This window comes from Schistocerca nitens, chromosome 11 (genome assembly GCF_023898315.1).
Source record: "Schistocerca nitens isolate TAMUIC-IGC-003100 chromosome 11, iqSchNite1.1, whole genome shotgun sequence".
In the NCBI taxonomy this organism is placed as follows: domain Eukaryota; kingdom Metazoa; phylum Arthropoda; class Insecta; order Orthoptera; family Acrididae; genus Schistocerca; species Schistocerca nitens.
In genome coordinates this window covers 157,874,463-157,896,912 of record NC_064624.1, presented here as the reverse complement: position 1 = coordinate 157,896,912, position 22,450 = coordinate 157,874,463, and the positions used below count along the sequence as shown (strand labels likewise).

At 43.5% G+C, this 22,450-nt stretch overlaps 1 protein-coding gene across 3 annotated transcripts in view; it reads right to left on the bottom strand.

The window, feature by feature from the left end:
* LOC126213277 (putative ankyrin-containing lipoprotein Lxx09580) overlaps positions 1 to 22,244 on the bottom strand; it is a 34,708-nt gene extending 12,464 nt beyond the window's left edge. Inside the window, exon 1 of one of the 3 annotated variants that reach the window (XM_049940939.1) lies at positions 22,141 to 22,244. The gene's annotated coding sequence lies outside the window, so the exon portion shown is untranslated. Of the gene's footprint in view, positions 1 to 17,225; positions 17,567 to 22,140 lie in introns of those variants that run through there. The other 2 variants (XM_049940940.1, XM_049940938.1) reach the window with 2 other exon arrangements.
* Positions 22,245 to 22,450: the final 206 nt, after the last annotated feature.

Genomic DNA, 22,450 nt, shown 5'->3' with positions numbered 1-22,450 from the left:
AAACCCTACATTTAAGCAGGATAATGCATGACCGCATGTTGCAGGTCCTGTACGGGCCTTTCTGGATACAGACCATGTTCGACTGCTGCCCTGGCGAGCACATTCTCCAGATCTCTCACCAATTGAAAACGACTGGTCAATGGTGGCCGAGCAACTGGCTCGTCACAATACGCCAGGCACTACTCTTGATGAACTGTGGTATCGTGTTGAAGCTGCAGCGGCAGCTGTACCTGCACACACCATCCGAGCTCTGTTTGACTCAATACCCAGGCGTATCGAGGCCGTTGTTACAGCCAGAAGTGACTGCTCTGGGTACTGATTTCTCAGGATCTATGCACCCAAATTGCGTGAAAATGTAATCGCATGTCAGTTCTAGTGTAATATATTTGTGCAATGAATACCCGTCTGTCATCTGCATTTCTTCTTGGTGTAGCAATTCTAATGGCCAGTAGTGTAATAATGGGCTCTTCTGTGTCCAAAGCACACAACTTCTTTTCATCTTCGCTAGTGGAGAAAAATGACCAAATGGGTCATGTGGGTAACAGAGACCCACAGAGCTGTTCCATCACCAGCGCTGCCACGCTCTGTCACACCGTACTGGTCTGTCCCGTGTCAGCTGGCTGCCTGGTGGGGACCCTGTGTGTCTCTTCGCCAATAGCAGCCAGAGGGGACAGCCGGGTTCCGGGCAGCAATGACACCTTGCAGCAGGTGTCAGGGGGGTCGTCTAGGTCTGGCTGCATGTTGGAGGAGGTGACACAGGCTGTCCCACCACCAGGTATGCCACTGCTGTCCCCTGTCAGGCAGCAGCTTGGTGGGGACCCTGGGTGTCCCCTGGCCAGCAGCATGCAAAAACCAATATTAGGTGAGTAGGTCATTAGTGATTACTCTGATGTTTGCAGCAAACACTTTTTGCCTTCTCCATTGTACAGGCAGCTGATACTATTCTATGTGGTGTGTACATAAATGCTTTTTTTGAAGTCTTGGATAAAAATTAGCAGTTGAGTAGTGTAAGAGGACGAACTGTAGCCTGTTCCAAAGTAGCTGTTTTTGTCCCCACCTACATAATACAAAAAGTAATGTAGACGTAATTCCCGTAAACATGACTGGGTAGATCAGCGCCAGTCACATGACGTGTTGCCACTATACCTCGCAGTTGTGGCCTGCAACCACTGTTTCTGCCTGGTTGGGTGTAGCCTGAGTCGCTCCACATCCCTAAAGGTAACCCTCTCCAACTTACAGAGTTGGGTTGTTTTGGGGGGAAGAGACCAAACAGCGAGGTCATCGGTCTCATCGGATTAGGGAAGAACAGGGAAGGAAGTCGGCCGTGCCGTTTCAAAGGAACCATCCCGGCATTTGCCTGGAGCGATATAGGGAAATCACGGAAAACCTAAATCAGGATGGCCGGACGCGGGATTGAACCGTCGTCCTCCCGAATGCGAGTCCAGTGTGCTAGCCACTGCGCCACCTCGCTCGGTTCCAACTTACGGAACACTATGTGCCAGTGGATATTTGACTGAAAAAAAGTATGAATGACTCCATCAACCAAAATTGGAACCGTTTTTAGGGCTTGTATCTCAATTGATAAAATCTGAACCCTTATAGGATAAGACTGTTGTCCATCTGTCAGTTCCTCCAACTATTAAAAAGCCTTTAACTCAGGAACCGGTATACGTATCAAGTTGAAATATTTGTCACATACTGAGGTTCACGGTCTCTCGGCGGTGTAAAACATCGAAGCTTCTAAACTAATGCAGTCAAATGATACGCCCATTTATGTCGCATATTTTGGTAGTCACAAACTCACTCATCAAAACCTGTACTGTAGTTCCCGTTGACACAGAATCATGCAATTTGTCAAGAAGCACGGTTTCGCAGTAAAAGTAAAGGTAAAAATCCCGAATTGTTCATTTATAATTACAACACACGAAAAAAAATTTTCACTTGTTATTCGGCTTCGAACTTAAAACATTCGCGAGAGTCTTGGACTTCCTGGGATTGGTATCCCACCAGTATCAATGTAGGTAACAGGCAAAAATCGTCGAGATACCCAGAATAGATGAACTGTCTACACACATGATTATGTTTGTGTGGAACCCTACTCACACCTGGCCAATTATTTTTGTACTCAGTGACATAACGGGTTCTGTGGTGCACCGCTTTCGCCTGTTCTGCATCTACATGGCAACTCTGCATATAAAAAAAAAAATGTTCAAATGGCTCTGAGCACTATGGGACTTAACATCTATGGTCATCAGTCGTCTAGAACTTAGAACTACTTAATCCTAACTAACCTAAGGACATCACACACACCCAGTCATCACGAGGCAGAGAAAATCCCTGACCCCGCCGGGAATCGAACCCGGGAACCCGGGCGCGGGAAGCGAGAACGCTACCGCACGACCACGAGCTGCGGACTCTGCATATCACATTTAAGTGCCTGGCAGAGGGTTCATCGAATCACCTTCACAATTCTCTATCATTCCAATCTCGTATAGTGCACGGAAAGAACGAACACCTATATCTTTCCGTACAAGCTCTGATTTCCCTTATTCTATCGTGGTGATCGTTCCTCCCTATGTAGGTCGGTGCCAACAAAAAATTTTCGCATTCGCAGGAGAAAGTTGGTGATTGGAATTTCGTGAGAAGATTCCGTCGCAACGAAAAACGCTTTTCTTTTAATAATTTCCAGCCCAAAATCCTCTATCATTTCTGTGACACTCTCTCCCATATTTGGCGTTAACACAAAACGTGCTGCCTTTCTCTGAACTTTTTCGATGTACTCCGTCAGTCCCATCTGGTAAGGATCCCACACCGCGCAGCAGTATTCTAAAAGAGGACGGACAAGCATAATGTAGGCAGTCTCCTAAGTAGGTATGTTACAATTTGTGAGTGTCCTGCCAATAAAACGCAGTCTTTGGTTAGCCTTCACCGCAAAATTTTCTACGCGTTCCTTCCAATTTAAGTTGTTCGTAACTGTAATACCTAGGTATTTAGCTGAATTTACGGCTTTTAGATTAGACTGATTTATCGTGTAACCGAAGTTTAACGAGTTCCTTCTAGCATTCATGTGGATGACCTCACACTTTTCGTTATTTAGGGTCAACTGTCACTTTCCGCACCATTCAAATATCTTTTCGATATCGTTTTGCAGTTTGTTTTGATCTTCTGATGACTTTATTAGTCGATAAACGACAGCGGCATCTGCAAACAACCGAAAACGGCTGCTCAGATTGTCTCCAAAATCGTTTATATAGATAAGGAACAGCAAAGGGCCTATAACACTACCTTCGGGAACGCCAGAAATCACTTCTGTTTTACTCGATGACTTTCCGTCAATTACTACGAACTGTCACCTATCTGACAAGGAATCACATATCGAGTCACATAACTGAGACGATATTCCATAAGCACGCAATTTCACTACAAGCTGCTGGTGTGGTACAGTGTCAAAAGCCTTCTGGAAATTCAGGAATACGGAATCGATCTGAAATCCCTTGTCAATAGCACTTAACACTTCACGTGAATAGAGACATAGTTGTGTTTCACAGAAACGATGTTTTCTAAACCTATGTTGAATGTCTGTCAATAGACCGTTTCCTTCGAGGTAATTCATAATGTTCGAACACAATATATGTTCTAAAATCCTGCTGCATATCGACATTAACGATATGGGCCTGTAATTTTGTGGATTACTCCAACTACCTCCCTTGAATATTATATTGGTGTGACCTGTGCTACTTTCCAGAGTTTGGGTAGCGATCTTTCGTCGAGCGAACGGTTGTATATGATTGTTAAGTATGGAGTTAATGCATCGGCATAGTCCGAAAGGAGCCTAATTGTTATACAATCTGGACCAGAAGACTTGCTTTTATTAAGTGATTAAATTGTTTCACAACTCCGAGGATATTTACTTCTACGTTACTAATGTTGCCAGCTGTCCTCGATTCGAATTCTGGAATATTTACTTCGTCTTCTTTTGTGAAGGCATTTCGGAAGGCTGTGTTTAGTAACTCTGCTTTGGCAGCACTGTCTTCGATAGTATCTCCCTTGCTATCGCGCAGAGAAGCACTTTGATTGTTTCTTGCCGCTAACATACTTCACATACGACCAGAATCTCTTTGTATTTTCTGCAAGGTTTCGAGACAAAGTTTCGTTGTGGAAACTGGTATAGGCGTCTCGCATTGAACTCCACGCTAAGTTTCGAGTTTGTGTAAAGGATCGCCAATCTCGGGGATTTTGCGTCTGTTTAAATTTGGCACGTTTGTTTCGTTGTTTCTGAAACAGTGTTCTGACCCGTTTTGTGTACCAAGGGGGATCAGCTCCGTCGTTTGTTAATTTATTTGGTATAAATCTATCAATTGCTGCCGATACTACACTCCTGGAAATGGAAAAAAGAACACATTGACACCGGTGTGTCAGACCCACCATACTTGCTCCGGACACTGCGAGAGGGCTGTACAAGCAATGATCACACGCACGGCACAGCGGACACACCAGGAACCGCGGTGTTGGCCGTCGAATGGCGCTAGCTGCGCAGCATTTGTGCACCGCCGCCGTCAGTGTCAGCCAGTTTGCCGTGGCATACGGAGCTCCATCGCAGTCTTTAACACTGGTAGCATGCCGCGACAGCGTGGACGTGAACCGTATGTGCAGTTGACGGACTTTGAGCGAGGGCGTATAGTGGGCATGCGGGAGGCCGGGTGGACGTACCGCCGAATTGCTCAACACGTGGGGCGTGAGGTCTCCACAGTACATCGATGTTGTCGCCAGTGGTCGGCGGAAGGTGCACGTGCCCGTCGACCTGGGACCGGACCGCAGCGACGCACGGATGCACGCCAAGACCGTAGGATCCTACGCAGTGCCGTAGGGGACCGCACCGCCACTTCCCAGCAAATTAGGGACACTGTTGCTCCTGGGGTATCGGCGAGGACCATTCGCAACCGTCTCCATGAAGCTGGGCTACGGTCCCGCACACCGTTAGGCCGTCTTCCGCTCACGCCCCAACATCGTGCAGCCCGCCTCCAGTGGTGTCGCGACAGGCGTGAATGGAGGGACGAATGGAGACGTGTCGTCTTCAGCGATGAGAGTCGCTTCTGCCTCGGTGCCAATGATGGTCGTATGCGTGTTTGGCGCCGTGCAGGTGAGCGCCACAATCAGGACTGCATACGACCGAGGCACACAGGGCCAACACCCGGCATCACGGTGTGGGGTGCGATCTCCTACACTGGCCGTACACCACTGGTGATCGTCGAGGGGACACTGAATAGTGCACGGTACATCCAAACCGTCATCGAACCCATCGTTCTACCATTCCTAGACCGGCAAGGGAACTTGCTGTTCCAACAGGACAATGCACGTCCGCATGTATCCCGTGCCATCCAACGTGCTCTAGAAGGTGTAAGTCAACTACCCTGGCCAGCAAGATCTCCGGATCTGTCCCCCATTGAGCATGTTTGGGACTGGATGAAGCGTCGTCTCACGCGGTCTGCACGTCCAGCACGAACGCTGGTCCAACTGAGGCGCCAGGTGGAAATGGCATGGCAAGCCGTTCCACAGGACTACATCCAGCATCTCTACGATCGTCTCCGTGGGAGAATAGCAGCCTGCATTGCTGCGAAAGGTGGATATACACTGTACTAGTGCCGACATTGTGCATGCTCTGTTGCCTGTGTCTATGTGCCTGTGGTTCTGTCAGTGTGATCATGTGATGTATCTGACCCCAGGAATGTGTCAATAAAGTTTCCCCTTCCTGGGACAATGAATTCACGGTGTTCTTATTTCAATTTCCAGGAGTGTATTTCTTTGAATTTAAGCCACATCTGGTCTACACTTACATTGTTAATTTGGAATGAGTGGAGATTGTCTCTCAGGAAGACGTCAAGTGATTTTTTATCTATTTTTTATCTATCTTCTCAGTGATCACAGGCCCTGTAGACCACGCGCTGCATCAACGATCTGCTTCCACCGCCTTCTATCTCTCGCAGCCTCTCTCCACCCTGCGGAAATTCCTAATGCTGCGATGTCCTTCTCTGTCATCTTTCCACCTTGTACGAGGTCGGCCCAATGGTCTTGTGGCCTGGAGAGTTCCTTCAAATGCTTTCTTGATGATCCTGTTGTTTTCTATTGTGGCCACATGTCCAGCCGATTGCAGTCTCCTACTTTTTAATTTCTGAATGATAGTGGGTTGCTTCATTAACTGATAAATTTCTTTCTTCTTTCGAATTCAACATGCACCATTCTCCAACACAGGCCCCAGATTTTTCTCATTACTTTTCTTTCGAAAACATTGTTTTTTTCTTTCTGAACCGTACAGTACTATGGGGCAGACAATAGTGCTGTATATCTTCATCTTTGTGGTGATTGACAAAGCTTTACTTTTGAGTGGGTTGGTTAGTGAGTTACAGACATCTTGACCCAGAGGCTATTCTTTCATTTATATCCATTGTTATGATATTTTTATTGTTGGAACGTGATCCAAGGTATTTAAACTGAGAACTTTTCTGAATTTAGAAAGTTGATCAATTTCAAAGTAAGGATTTGGGTTTATGACTCGACGTATTTCCATATATTCGGTTTTCTCTTGGTTAATCAAAAGCCCGATTTTGCTGGTACTGTGCCTGACAGATCTGTACATGTCTTTCAGTTCTTCTTCAGTTTCACTCAGCAACACTACATCATCTGCATAAGCCAGGAGTTTTACTTCACTGTGTTCGAATCGGAGACCATTGTATAGATGTAAAGTACTCTCCCGAACCACTTTTTCTAATGCAAGACTGAAGAGGACACATGAAAGAGCGTCTCCCTGTAGTAAGTCTGTTTTAATTGGAAAGGTGGGGGATATGGATCCTCTGAACTTCACTGCTGCCTGGGAGCCATCCATGCATAGTTGTATCATCCTAATGATTTTACTGGGTATACTAAATTCTCGTAACGTGTTGTAGAGGCTACTTGTGTGGATGCTGTCGTAGGCTCGCTGGAAGTCAATGAAGAGGATTTGGGGATTACAGTATTCAATCTCCATATGACAAGCCTGTGTCCACTAATCTCTGAATCGGTTTTGATGCTCGTCATTAGCTCAGAAGACGTGATACGAAAGCACTGCTGCAGTTGTTCCCTGGTGCTATGTATGAACGACCTTTTCAAATAATTTACTTGTCTTAGACGAAGTAGGCGGTCAAAATAAGCGTACATTGATTCCGACAAATGATTTTCCACGCAGTAATGTATTTTAATAAATACATATTAATTGTATCAGGAGTCCGGAAACGTTAATTACTTGCAAACGCATTGCCTTTACAAAATCAGATTCCTTATTTGTACTCCCCTAATTTAATGTTATCGTTAGATGTACATAGCATTAACATTCCATTGACCTAAGTACTCAGTTCCTTTGTTTTTCTTGTGTGATTTAGCATTCCTGTCCTCACGCTAGCCAGCAGGCATGAACCTATTATAAGCGTCTTTCGCATACAAAGAAAGGCGGCACGATGACATCCATTCTTATGCTCTGAACCATACAGTAAACTTGTCGTCACAACAGATACGATGTTTATGCGGGACACAACACTAGGAATTAGCTAATCTCTGAAACAGATTTTCGTTGTTGTGTTTTCATGTTGGTCCGAATCATTTTGCTAGCTCGAGCAAATATCGGTGTTCTGGACGTCAGCAGCTTTGCACGCATAGTCTCTGGAAACTATCTGACTTCGATTGAGCAAATTTATGATTGCAGTCGTATTATTATTTCTTAAAGAGAGAGAGAGAATGGTTACCTTAGAAACGCCAACGAAGCCTAAAGGAAGAGGCGGAGTCTGCACGGAAAGGTATGTTCAAACATCGTATCCACGGCAACAAATGTGTTCCAAACTGTTTCATTAACCATCGTAACTACGCATGTTGTAGAAAAATTACGAACTAGTAACTGGAAGAGGATTATTCTACCCGAAACTTTTGGAGTCCAGGTAAGGCTAGAAAACTTCAAACTAAATATACAGGGTGAAAAGTATTTAAACCGACGAACTCTGGGAGGTTGTAGGGGACATCAAAACAAATATTTTTCCATGACATTTTTTTCCTATGAGGAGTATTTAAACCGTTAGAGGAAGATATCTCTGGTGGCAAATTAATTAAACCAAAAAACACTTTTCCATTTTTTTTAATGACCAATAGACAACACATTAACACGACCCAATTTCAATGACAGTAGATTTTCAAAAATTCCTCCATTGACACGTAAACAAAGGTTACACCATCGTATCATGTTCTGTTTGACACGGACAAAAACCACAGGAATATCCTGAATTGTTCCTGCTGCTGCTACTACCCGGGCAACCAGATCCTCTTCTGATGCAACAGGAGTTGCGTAAACAAGGTTGCGCATCTCTCCCCCACACAAAAAAGTCCAGAGGGGACATATCTGGGGATCGAGCGGGCCACGGTACAGGACCACCTATGCCAATCCACGTTTCTGGGAACCGTCGGTCCAGGAATCGACGCACACGACGGCTGAAATGTGCCGGCGCCCCGTCATGTTGGAACCACACGCGTTGTCTTGTAGGCAGCGGGACGTCTTCGAGCAATTCTGACAATGCTCTGGCGGGAAAATTGTAACAGTGCCGGCCATTTAATGGCCTACGTAGCAGATACGGCCCAATTAAACAGTCTCCAACAATACCGACCCACACATTAACAAAGAACCGCACTTGATGAGCGCTAGTAACTGTGGCATGTGGGTTATCCTCACTCCAAACATGCGAATTGCGCATGTTGAAGACTCCATCACGCCCGAACGTTTCTTCATCGGTAAACAACATAGAGGATGGAAAAGTAGGATGCATTTCACACTGTTCCAGGTACCACTGCGAAAACTGTGCTCTGGGTGGACAATCAACTGGTTCCAGGTTGTGGACACGCTGTAAGTGAAATGGACGTAACAATTGCTCTCGAAGGACTGTTCTTACATTCGCCTCATTTGTCCCCATGTTACGTGCAATTGCACGAGTGCTGATTGAAGGATCCCGCTCCACATGCTGCACGGCAGCTTCCCCAAATTGCAGCGTTCTTACTAAATGACCCGGTCTCACGCAGACATTGGTACACAGCAGCAAATGTCGTATGATGCGGGATACGGCCATTAGTTTATTATTATTGATAAACCCGCTGTGCAGCTCGTCCGTTGTGGTGCGCTACGTAGTACGCACCAACCATATCAGTGTACTCGGTCCAGGTGTATCGCTCCATTAGTAAACAGAGACAATGCACTGCTACGCTGGTGGACAGCAGTTTCCTACAACTGAAGAGCGTAATACAGCCTCTAACAACTGAAGATCGTAATACGGTCTCTAACAACTGAAGAGCGTAATACGGCCTCCACCTGTTTAAATAATCCTCATAGGAAAAAATTACATTAGGGAAAAGTATTTGTTTTGATGTCCCCTACAACCTCCCAGATTTTGTCGGTTTAAATACTTTTCACCCTGTATACTAACGGTCTGCCACTTGGAGAACACTACGTGAAGCAGCTCTCAAAACAATGAGAGGATCTAACCGAACTGTTACAGCTGATAACTGGTTCACATCTGTAAAGTTAGCTGACGATCTGCTGAAGGAGAAACTCACTCTCGTTGGTACTTTAAGACACAATAAGCGAGACAGAGATTCAGGAACCAGGTTTAAATTGTAAGACTTTTCCAGGGGCAGATGTGGACTCTGACCACAATCTATTGGTTATGAACTGTAGATCAAAACTGAAGAAACTGCAAAAAGGTGGAAATTTGAGGAGATGAGACCTGGGTACACTGAAAGAACCAGAGGTTATAGAGAGCTTCAGGGAGACCATTAGGGAACGATTGACGGGGAAAGAAATACTGTAGAAGAAGAATGGGTAGCTTTGAGAGACGAAATAGTGAAGGTAGGATCAAGTAGGTAAAACACGAGGGCTAATAGAAATCCTTGGGTAACAGAGGAGATATTGAATTTAATTGATGTAAGGAGAAAATATAAAAATGCAGTAAATGAAGCACACAAAAACGAATACAAACGTCTCAAAAATGAGTTCGACAGGAAGTGTAAAATGGCTTAGCAGGGATGGCTAGAGAACAAATGTAAGGATGTAGAGGCTTATCTCACGAGGGGTAAGATAGATATTGTGTACAGAAAAATTAAAGAGACCTTTGCAGAAAAGAGAAGCACTTGCATGAATATCAAGAGCTCAGATGGAAACCCAGTTCTAAGCAAAGAAGGGAAAGCAGAAAAGTGAAAGGAGTATATAGACGGTTTATACAAGGGCGATGTATTTGAGGACAATATTATGGAAATGGAAGAGGATGTAGATGAAGATGAAATGGGAGATACGATACTGCGTGAAGAGTTTGACAGAGCACTGAAAGACCTGAGTCGAAGCAAGGCCCCGGGAGTAGACAACATTCCATTAGAACTCCTGACAGCCTTGGGAGAGCCAGTCCTGACAAAACTCTACCATCTGGTGAGCAAGATGTATGAGACGGGCGAAATACCTTCAGACTTCAAGAAGAATATAATAATTACAATCCCAAAGAAAGCAGGTGTTCACAGATTACCAAACTATCAGTTTAATAAGTCATGGCTGCAAAATACTAACACGAATTCTTTACTGACGAATGGAAAAACTGGTAGAAGCCGACCTCACAGAAAGAATTGATACCAAAAAAAAAAATCGCGTTTCTTGTGTATTACAGTAAAAGTCATCAAAATGAAGCAGACTCACACACACAGACAACATCAAAAGAAATGGCTTAACACACATCAAAAAAACGCACTTGAAAATGGGATTATTTCTCGAAACGCGTCGTGCGAATAGTAAAATAAAGAAAAATCGTGACTGGTAGCAGAAGATTTATTTATTTATAAACAAACCTATTGTTCTCATTGTTATCAAAAACTACTGTTTGTGTGATTATAGACTGTGGCCTATATTGTTTTTGGTGATAATTAATAAATAATAAAATGTGTTACCAAATTTTGCTTACTTTTTGTTATGTCGTAAAAATTACGAATGTTTGTAACATTAGATAATTGAAAAACGTTTGTGTTCTAGTGTTAAAGGCTGCATTGTTGCCACATTCCTTCAAAGAAACAGTCGAAATTTTTTAGCGGGTCTCAGGTGTCTATAAAAATTAACGCAGATGCTTTGGAAGCTATTGGTAACTATTTTTTCGGAGAAGACTTGAACAAACAATTCGATGCTGCGAAATTTGACGAAGTTACCGCGTCAACAAGAATTGCAATTCATTATCATTTGTATGATTTCGTTAATTTAGGGGAGTACATTTCAGACAGTTGTAACAATACACTTATAAATCACGGTCTATTGTTTACGTCTGTTCCTGTGCTGCATCAATGGTCTGAACCTAACGTGGTGTATATGAGTCGTAAGAAACGTCTTGAGCGTCTTCTCACTGATGTTGATTGATATGATTATCCAGTTACAGAAAGCCGCAACGACAATTACCGCATTCAGATCGTGAGGCATTGGATCGTAAAAAGGTCTAGAAATTAGAGTAAAAACGAAAGTTAAGTGCTTTATACCGCATTCGGTTGACGAAACGAAAGGGATGTATTTTCAAACGCCACTCGCCTAACCAACTGCTTAAGATATATTTTTTAACAATAAAATGACCTTTTACGATGTTCATGCCCTGGTTTATCATCAGGATACTTCCCCAGAATTGAAAGTTTTGCCACAAATCAGCGCACGCTCGCTTGGTTGTGACGTCAGTTCAGTTTCATCAGCCTCCATTTCCAAGTTCTCTGCCATGCAACGATGATACACCAATAAAAGACTTTTCACACGTAACTGTAAATCTGACATTACCTTCCGGTGGAAACTGCTAACACAAATGTAAATATCCGTTGATGTCATTCGCAAGCTACGATATTTCGTGCGAAAGAACGGAGGAAGATTTTTGGAACCTAGGAAATATAACTGAAGAAACGCTGTTTATTCCAGATCTTTCCGACCGGTTACGCTCGACTGGTTAAAGAATTGTTGAAAATGCTTCAAGAGTCGAAATGAGTGACAAAATTAGAGAATTGTGTGAGAGTAAATGGCACCTTATTTTCGAATGGAGAAAAGTACAGGTAGAAATGACAACATATTCTTTTTCGACTGTTCAACACGGCGTTTCCAAGAAGTTGCGGCGCGGCGGGTAACCGAACCGTATTTACGTCTCTAATTCTTCATTTTACATACTATTTGCGAAGATGGATGGGGCATGATGTACTCGGCACAATGCTGTCCTCGTACACGTAGCAACCCTCTCTCCACGCGGGAAGCTCTGAATTCTGATTGGTTGTTGATCTGAATGACCAATCAGAACGGTCTTCACATTCACACAATTCAATCCCCCTCCCTCGACAGGCATCTGGTCTGCTCATTGCTCCCTCCACTATGTCTTAGCAGGTACTATGTAGGTGGTGGAAAACAGCGATGAAGAAATCCTCATCTAATACCTATCTAACAGAGGCCACAAAACCACTTAAAAATTAGTCCCTGAAAGTTCAAGACAGATATCGGGTGTTGGATTTCTGCCTTCATGCAGGACGATGTTTAACATTCTATTCGACTATTTATTGCCACTAGGACTCATGTAATGGCTGCCAAGTCCGTATTTACGTCTGTACTCATATTGTCTCTGCAAGTTAACTGTTAAAAAGACGAGCTACAAGTCACAGCCACAATTTTGCAAGTTCGACGTGAATATTATTCACGATCTAAAGAGTCACTGACTCACAATTTTACACGACTTAAACTTTTGGTTGATTCAACTGCGTTCCTTTATAGAAGTGCTCGCTTTGCTACTCTGTCGCGAATGTGAAACACGTCATTCGACCAAAATATTTCGCACGTGGTTATTTTTCACACGAAAGCACATAAAATTGCCAAACGTTTACCAAAATGCTTCCTACTCATGTCGCTTTCTGTTAGCGGAAACCGAACCGAATTTACGTCTCTAATTCTTCATTTTACATACTATTTGCGAAGATGGATGGGGCATGATGTACTCGGCACAATGCTGTCCTCGTACGCGTAGCAACCCTCTCTCCGCGCGGGAAGCTCTGAATTCTGATTGGTTGTTGATCTGAATGACCAATCAGAACGGTCTTTCTAGATGATTCTCGCGGCAAAATCCTCTCTTATCCTATCACAATTTACGTACGCAAAACTACAGTTCAGTCGTTAGATTTAATTATAGACCTAATACAGTAGCCGGCTGTGGTGGCCGTGCGGTTCTAGGCGATGCAGTTCGGAACCGCGGGACTGCTGCGGTCGCAGGTTCGAATCCTGCCTCGGGCATGGATGTGTGTGATGTCCTTAGGTTAGTTAGGTTTAAGTAGTTCTAGGTTCTAGGGGACTGATGACCTAAGATGTTGAGTCCCATAGCGCTCAGAGCCATTTGAACCTAATACAGTATGAAATAATTCCAAAAATTAAATAACAAGCTTATTCTGTTTCTATCTTCTTTCGTGGCTGTCACACGACTCGTGGTTCTTCCCAGGAATTTTTCCGACAGTATGGGTTTCAGATAGATCTCATATATCTCCATAAAAAAAAAAGCATTTCGATTTTTCATATGTCCCTCATTCACTCTCTGAATCACTCCCACGCACTCACACAATAAAACATAACTGAATATTAGTTTTAAAAGGTTCCAGCATTACGTCAAATAAAAATTACAAATGGTATAAAATGAAAGATTCTAGTTAATTGAATTTTAGGAGTTGAACTTTTCATAATAGCTCCATACGATGTTGAAACTTAATCTATTGCCGTTCCTAGACCAGTTTCGAAATACCAGAATGGTTTTTGTGATTTTTTTGGTAAAATTTTCAATGTTCCAAATTATGATAAGTAACGAAAGAAAATTTGGACAGTATCATTTTAGCAATGACAATAAGCAATGTGTACAATTTGAGCAAAATCGGAGAATATAACTATTGCAGTTTATTTAGGTTCATTGGTAGCACAAATATTCGTAGCGTTCTAGCTGCAGGCTGAATCACTGCCGCATAGAGATGGGTCGAACTCGTTCATTCCCGTGAAGTACTTCATTCATTTCACTCTTTGCCGTGAAGCGTTCAAATGAAGTAGTTCATTCATGAAGTACGGAAGCCTGGCGGAGTTGCCCAGTTCGCCGCTCAGCCGCGGCTACGCTCGCTTCGCCTCGCTCGTACAATAAAGGTTCGTAATACTTCATAATTTTACCAACAGATGGCCGAACTATGCAGTAACGTGCACGCAACGTTTTACGCTCTTACAGCGTCTGAGTTACCTTAAATAGAGCATGGTCGAGGGGGACAAAGGAAAGATAAACAAAGAAGCCTGTCACATACAAAGAGGGTATTACATTTAATCTAGCTCGACATTTTCTCATGAAGCGCTCAAAAAAGTCTTTATCTACCAAATGAAAGATTATTTGTTGTATTCGTGGAGTGAAAACTAGGGCTACCAACGAAATGGAGTCCAATTTTATGTTCCTTTTAAAATTTAATCCAAAATAGAATGAGTATGTTTACCACCGTCACAAAGTCTATATACCTACGTTAAGTAATTATTCAGAAGTTTTCCTGTAGATTTTATTTTTGTTGAAAATAATAACCCTCCTTCAAACGTAAGCTGTCACCTGTAGTCATTGGTACAATTTCAGGTAAAATCCCTCTTTCAGTGTTATTAACAAACCTTTTATTTTCATGTTGGCTGTGCGTGCTCACACAGCCAGCCTCTTCGTTTGTATCTTTAATATTCATTTGTCTGCAAGCGCTGCCAACGGTAGGCTACCCGTAGACGCGAAGTATAGCTGCACAAATAGTCACGGGTAATGTTGTCAGCCCTGCAGGAAGCAGCTGACGCTGCCTCCCTCTCACCCCTCACCTCCACAACCCCTCCTAACCCTATCGTTCCCTACAAACACCGCGCGATTCGTCGACAGGCAGTAGAGGGAGGACTGAAGTGAAGGGAGAAAGAGTGACGTAGAGCCGATGTAGTGGGAGAGGGAGAGGGGAAGCGAGCGAGTGAACTAGAAAAAAGTGAGGAGTGTGCTATCTGTGAAGAGTTTGAAGTGCAAGTTCATTGAAATTGAGTGGTTAGTGCACACTTCACTGGAGTGAAGCGTTCATCTGAACGACTCATTCACGAGCTCCCCATCACTACTGCCGCAGGCACCTTCTGACGCAGGTGCGTCAGCTGCGTTCTCACTACAGAGGAAAAAACAACGGACCTGCAGCAGCTACTGCAACAGTGACTGCCAAAGCAACCAGAAACAAGCACAGCTCCATACTTTACAGCACCTTTAATAACACGGAATAACTTGCTACGTTACAAAGTCGTCTAATCTCACAGCTATGCTAGGAGGCAGAGTAGGGTCTCGTTGCCATGTGTTCAGATTGTACCCCAGTACTGCTTGCACATGCGCAGAGGGTGACCAGACAGCAGGTGGACTTGAACAGGCGTGCCATGAACTTGGTTACGAGAGATGCGAAATAAGGAAGCGTCGAACAGGAAAAGGGAGGCATCTCACTAGTAGAGAAACCACGTTTGCTAGAACCAGAACCGAAATGCGTGCAATTTGTAACATACATATTCAAAATATGTGACGAATAAGACCTAACGTAATCAATTACGATTTTTTTGACGAAAGTATATTCACAACAGTTCATTTCAGTACGTCCGTAGCTGGTGGTTTCGCGGTCGCGTTCTCGTTTCCTGAGCACGGGGTCAGGGATTTTCACCTGCCCCGAGGTGACTGGGTGCTGTTGTGTCGTCTTCATCATCATCATTCATCCCCATTATGGTCGGAGGAAGGCAATGGCAAAACCGCCTCCAGTAGGACCTTGCCTAGTACGGCGGTACGGGACTTATGCATGGTTCCTCTATGCTCTGTCAAGGAGTATGGGACTTTCTCATCATCATTTCAGTACGCTTTCTGCAGAAAAATTTTCCGTTTCGATGTGGAACAATACTTTAAAACAATACGAAGCGTACTGAAATGATGATGAGGAAGTCCCATACTCCTTGACAGAGCACAGGGGAACGATGCGGGGGACCCGCACCGCCGGACTAGGCAAGGTCCTAGTGGAGCTGTTTTGGCGTCGCCTTCCTCCGACCGTAATGGGGGTGAATGATGACGATGAAGACGACACACCAACACCTTTTATTTTAATCTTGTAACGTAATAAACTTTTATTTACAAGTTAACAAACAGATTGGTAGATCAAAGCTAGGTTTAGGTTTCACACATACAATATTAGTATCTTTTTCTATAGTCTTTCTTGTATTTTCTTTATGCTTTGGTTCTGTCTGATAAGCAAATTTGGTTTCTAATTATGTAGTTGGTAATAGTTGTTAGTTTTCTAGCCTGATTATTTCGGCGCTGCGGTTTTTTGTTTCTTAGTTCTAGTTCTGTATGCACTTTTTAGTGCTGTACTTTTTTTTACAGAATATCTGATGATATTTATGAGATTAATTTTGAGAATGAGATTTTCACTCTGCAGCGGAGTGTGTGCTGATATGAAACTTCCTGGCATATTAAAACTGTGTGCCCGACCAAGACTCGAATTCGGGACCTTTGCCTTTCGCGGGCAATTGCTCTACCATCTGAGCTACCGAAGCATGACTCACGCCCCGTCCTCACAACTTTACTTCTGCCAGTATCTCGTCTCCTACCTTCCAAACTTTACAGAAGCTCTCCTGCTGTGAGCTGTGAGTACCGGGCGTGAGTCATGCTTCGGTAGCTCAGATGGTAGAGCACTTGCCCGCGAAAGGCAAAGGTCCCGAATTCGAGTCTTGGTCGGGCACACAGTTTTAATATGCCAGGAAGTTTCAGATTAATTTTGATTCGTTCGAAATGATGGCGTCCTTTAAATTGGTTTGAACCTAGTGACTATGACATACTTCTATGGGTGCACTCAACAAACAATGTATATACATATAAATGAATAGTGATTTTAGGGAGAGGTATTATTTAATTGTGTTTGGGGGAGAGAGAGAGATAGAGGGGTCAAGTAGAGGGAGTGGGAGAAAGAGAGAGAGAGAGAGAGAGAGAGAGAGAGAGAGAGAGAGAAAGTGAGAGGAAATCATTTAATATATGATAAATAAAACATCACAAATCGTCATGTTGCATTGAGTCACAATTGTTTATGATTTTCACGATTATTGAAATGAATGTTAGTTGTATTGGTGCGGTACTTACATAAACGCCTTTTGGACACGCAGAAAATCTCCAGTATTTAAATACTTTCCCTATTTGTGTGCCCAGTCACCTCGAGGCAGGTGAAAAATCCCTGACCCCGCCGGGAATCGAACGCCGAACCCCGTGTTCGAAAAGCGAGAACGCTACCGCGAAACCACGAGCTGTGGATGTACTGAAATGAACTGTTGTGTATATACTTTCGTCAACCAAATCGTAATTTGTTACGGTAGGTCTTGTTCGTCACGTATTTTGAATAAAACTAAGAGCAAAACATCTACAAAATTAACAGTGAACTGGAGTCTGCTGCAAAAATGAATAAATAACCACCTGTACGTCTACTGCTCAAGGCACTGTGCAGTGTTCGGCGAACTGCACTCACGTCAAAGACGCCACTACGCCCCGCCGTCGCTGTAGAGCGGTTGTTGCCCCTCTCCCTTCCCCTCCTTCTCCGCCCCCCCCCCCCCCCCTGCAGCACTACAGACAGCCGGTTCCAACCAGTCTGGCCGCGTGACGTCACCTCCCAGCCTCATCTGTTTTGCCTGCACTGTGCGGGCGGCCGCTTCTAGCTAACAGACCACACTTGCTGTCCTATAATCTGAGCCCAACTGACAGACATGTTTTTCGCCAAAGTACAGGGTGACACAGAATAACGCGAATGTTTGAAATGAGTAGCGGCACCCATAGGCAGGTGGCAGCACTGCGGGTTCGTGACAGTTGGCGAGTAAACAGCCCGCCATTTCAGTAATCATGGATCAGTGGAACGGACAACAGCGTGCGTTAGCCAAAAAAATGTTTTATAAAACGAATGGTAGTTTGGTAGCGGCGCACAGGAAGACCTGAACATGAGGCTGTTGACATCGTTGTCACAACAAACACAACTGGTCATTGCAATTTGCCATATTCTTCTGGCCAGGGGACAGATGACGATACAATCACTCCCCAGCTTCCTGTTTTTTCTGAATCCTGTGGAATTCAAGGTGGGATTGACCAACATTCTTCAGTGTTTGATTGTTTCACGTACTTTTTCGATGAAGAACTGGTGAGACTGGTCAAACGAGAGACAAACCGCTACGCTAGAATGACAGTAGAGACACTAAGTGCTACAGGAAAACAGTAGTTAACCCTAGGACGCCTAAGGGGGGGGGGGGGGGGGTTCGATGAACCCACAATTTTTTTGTGTCGCCTTCTTTTGCCCAAGTAACTTTCATACTACATATTCACTTTGAATTATTGTTTGTTGGCTATTTTATGACACGTTAGTGTCAATATATTTTATAGAAAATTCCTGCTTTGAAAGAAAAAATAAATAAACTTTATGGGTCCAAGAAACCCCCCCCCCCCCCCTTTGGCTTCCATGCTACAGAAAATTTCCCTTAGTAGGATTTCATTTCTCTCATCTCTACAACAATGCAAGTTAGTTTCTTGTTGGTTGTAGACTTGGCCTCTGTTTCTATGTTTCGATACAGTGTACAGATACGTGGAACTGTTTCAGTGTTTCGGAACGGCTGTGGTTCACTGTTTCGAAACAGTGGTGTTTCATTCCACCCCTGTCTCGGGTAACTGGACCAGATTCGGTCTCGAGCCAGACACAGAAACCGTATCGCTGTTTCAAAATAAGGCTGTTTCAGTCCACCAGTGCTTGGAACGGACTAATTGTATCGAAACAGTGATGTTTCATTCCCCTCTGTGTCGGACGAGATTCGGGCTCGGCACAGGTACTGAAACACATTTAACATACCACTTCACGAAACACTTTCAAGAGTGTCGAAATCTTTTTGACAAGCAATAGCATGAAGCTTAAGATATCCGAAAATAAAGCTTCGTTTCTAGCTGACTGTCACATTCCCAAATGGCGTAACATCTGCTTTATAAACACTAACACAGCAATAAAACAACGCATACTATTCACATTCAAAATAATAAATGTGTGAAAATCATTCAGTTAAATTACACTTTTTCATAACATACGCTTCTCTGTTCATGTACAGTAATCATATTAAGAAACGTAAGTAAGCCTACAACATTTTTAATAAAAAAAAAGGCGGAGAGTGACAGTTATTATACATATACATAAATTTGATGTAGGTATAATTGCAAGTAATCTGTTTGACATATCACTGATAGTGTAATGGTGAACGGGAAGGACTAGGAAGCATGGTGAATTTATAGTAACGGTTCGAAACACCTTGAAAGACAAAATTTTTTTGTTATATTTTGTTATTTATTCGAATTATTTGGCGTTATTTGTGGGTCTATAGTCACTGTGCCTATTATCCACAATGATTCCCTTGTGTGCATGGAAATTAGCAGGATGGGTATATTACCCATACTAAGGGAATGTGGGAATCCCAGTAGCATATCTGTTGTTTCTGCAGTTTGCTCCCACCTCCAGTTCCGTTCGTGGTGGTTCTTCTGTCTTCAGCTATGGCTGTCCTCAGCCAATTGAAAAGTATGAAAGTCACACGACACGAAAGCGGCGCATTTGCTGCAGAAATACGAAACTGCCAAGACGCCCAAGTGATAGTTTCATACTTTCTGCGATAAGATTAGCGATCTCGCACCTCATTTGTGTTTATATGGACATACTTATACAGTAGACATTCAAGATGATAAAATGTGTGGGTTTATTAGATTACAAAACACAAACTGTTTCATTGTTTCGAAACAGCGTATCGAAACATTACATTGTACTGTTTCATTTGTTTCGAAACAGTTACGTGTTTCAGTTTGCCCATCTGTAGTTGGTTGGTATTCTTTATATTCATAACAATCAGTTTACTTTCAGAGGAAGTGATTGTTGATGTCAGTCAGCTGTTATTTATCTTGTAAACTTGCAGTGAGTTAGTACAGTTCCCAACACGTAGGCCTCCAGTAACTTTGGTGTCCTACACAGCAAAAACGAAACCAAGTAAAAACTTACTGACTTTGTCAACAATGCACCAAGATAAAGGCAATGTTGTAGGAGATGAAAAGGAACAAAAAAATGTTGTAGTTTAGTCTCAAAAAGATACAAGAAGAAAATTTGTTCGACTGTCATACCAGAGGAATACTCTAACAAACTTTTTTATCATTGAGAGACAAAGAACTAATTTCGAGATTCTTTTATTACTTCTAGTATTAACTACCTTTTTGTTCTGATGTGCTGGCGTAAAGACGTACTGTATAGTTTCATGTCTATGTGTGTGTTAAATGATGAAAAATGTGTTTTATAATTTCTGTCAAGATCAAGCCTAAATCCCATACCAATGGAGTACAAATTATTCTGTTAATTCGAGAAGGCGAATTTTAGATGGAGGCGACGACCTTCACGACGGCGCTGCTCAACAATAGAGGTACGTGATTGCGCTCACTACTCTCCTTTGGTGGCCGCTAAGATTAATTTCGACGAGTTTTTGCCGAGACATTCAGAACCTGCAATCTTCCTTTTCGTATTCTTTTACCCAGGCCACGGGGAATGATATAAAGTACGTGCCTCTACCCTGATTGTACGTTCGCAATCTCCGAGTGTGTTACGACGTAATTATTTTACACAAAAAAGATTAACATCGATCTTTCTCATCAGATCGCAACCACTCGTACGCGTGTGTACGTACCCTCTGAATGTGTCTAATCAGTCGTGCGCATTGTTCTAAAGCTTTTCTGTTAATATTCTGTGGATTGCATCTCCGCTTAATTTTTGTTTATGCCGCAAATCGCACTTCACGCGAAGTATTTATTACGCAAGTTTCAGGCTCCATTTAATGTCAAAAAAATTCCGAAGTTCGGCTGACTAAGCAAACCGCTACAATAATTTCGTATCTCTACAACTACAATAACAAAAACAATAACAGAGAGGGTACGTTACAGAGAGAAGAATAAAACAGAGATAAATGAATATTATAATTCCACTAACGGTGGAATTGATACCATTGATCAAATGGCGCGTATGTACACCTGCAAGAAGGGACCAAAGAGATGGCCTCTATCTGTATTTTATTCTCTCATCGACATTTGTGCTGTCAATGCAACCACCATATTCATCCAGCAACATCCAAGATGGAATGAAAAGAAACACAACAAACGGAAACTTTTATCTTCAGCAAGCTGGGATGGAACTAGTGAAACTGCTGGTGAAGATTCAAATGGCTCGGAGCACTATGGGACTTAACATCTATGTTCATCAGTCCCCTAGAACATACAACTACGTAAACCTACCTAACTTAAGGACATCACACAACACCCAGTCACCACGAGGCACAGAAAATCCCTGACCCCGCCGGGAATCGAACCCGGGCGCGGGAAGCAAGAACGCTACCGCACGACCGCGAGCTGCGGACGCAGGTGAAGAAAGGGGTGCGAATGCAAGAGGGTTATCTAACCAAATTGTTCAACCAATGGAGACTATTCTACAAAAGAAAATCAAAGAAGTCACAACAGAAGCACGTCAGCCTCCTGCAGGGAAAGGTCGGTGCCATACTTGTGTAAGAGAAGCTAAAACAAAGAAGCAGAAGTACAACACTCTGAGTAAACCAAAACAGTATTGTGTACAGTGGCATAAACATGTGTGTAACACACATTCAAAAAAATGGTGAAGTGTGTCTCTTGCCTTGAAGTTGAGGTCTCAGAGTAGTCTATTGTTTATGAACACATCTGTATTTTGTACTTTAATATGTCAATTTTTTATTCACTCAATCTAATATTTATAACAATTAACAACATTTATAAACCGATGCCTTAGTTAAACAACAACAGTTAAAATACATAAACCATTTTTCGTCAGTAAACTTATTTAATACCTGTGGGCTCCCCGAGGCCCCCCCCCCCCCCCCCCTTACGCATCCAAGTTAGTAAAAAAGGCTTGGGCGTCCTAGGGTTAAGTACCTGGATGTCTGACTTTATAATATTGTGTCTTTCAAAACAGGCTCAGCGATCGTACCTGCTGTACTCTCGAACACACGTCTGCCCTGTTGCGTAGACGGAAGTCGGCGACGCACACACTGTCTGGCACGTCTCGCGAACGACTGCCCGACACGAACCAGCGCGGCAGCAGCTCTGACGTCACGCGGAACCCTCCCTCCCCCCCCCCCCCCCCCCGGGCCCACCGAATCCTGGCGGTAAGCCAACGGCGCGAGCCGTGACCTTCGCGTCTTGTTGCAGCCTTTCTCCACGAACGACTTCCTGCGACTGACATACAATACGCACACGATGCACGGACAGTATCAAGAAGGATATGAAATTAATCAAGC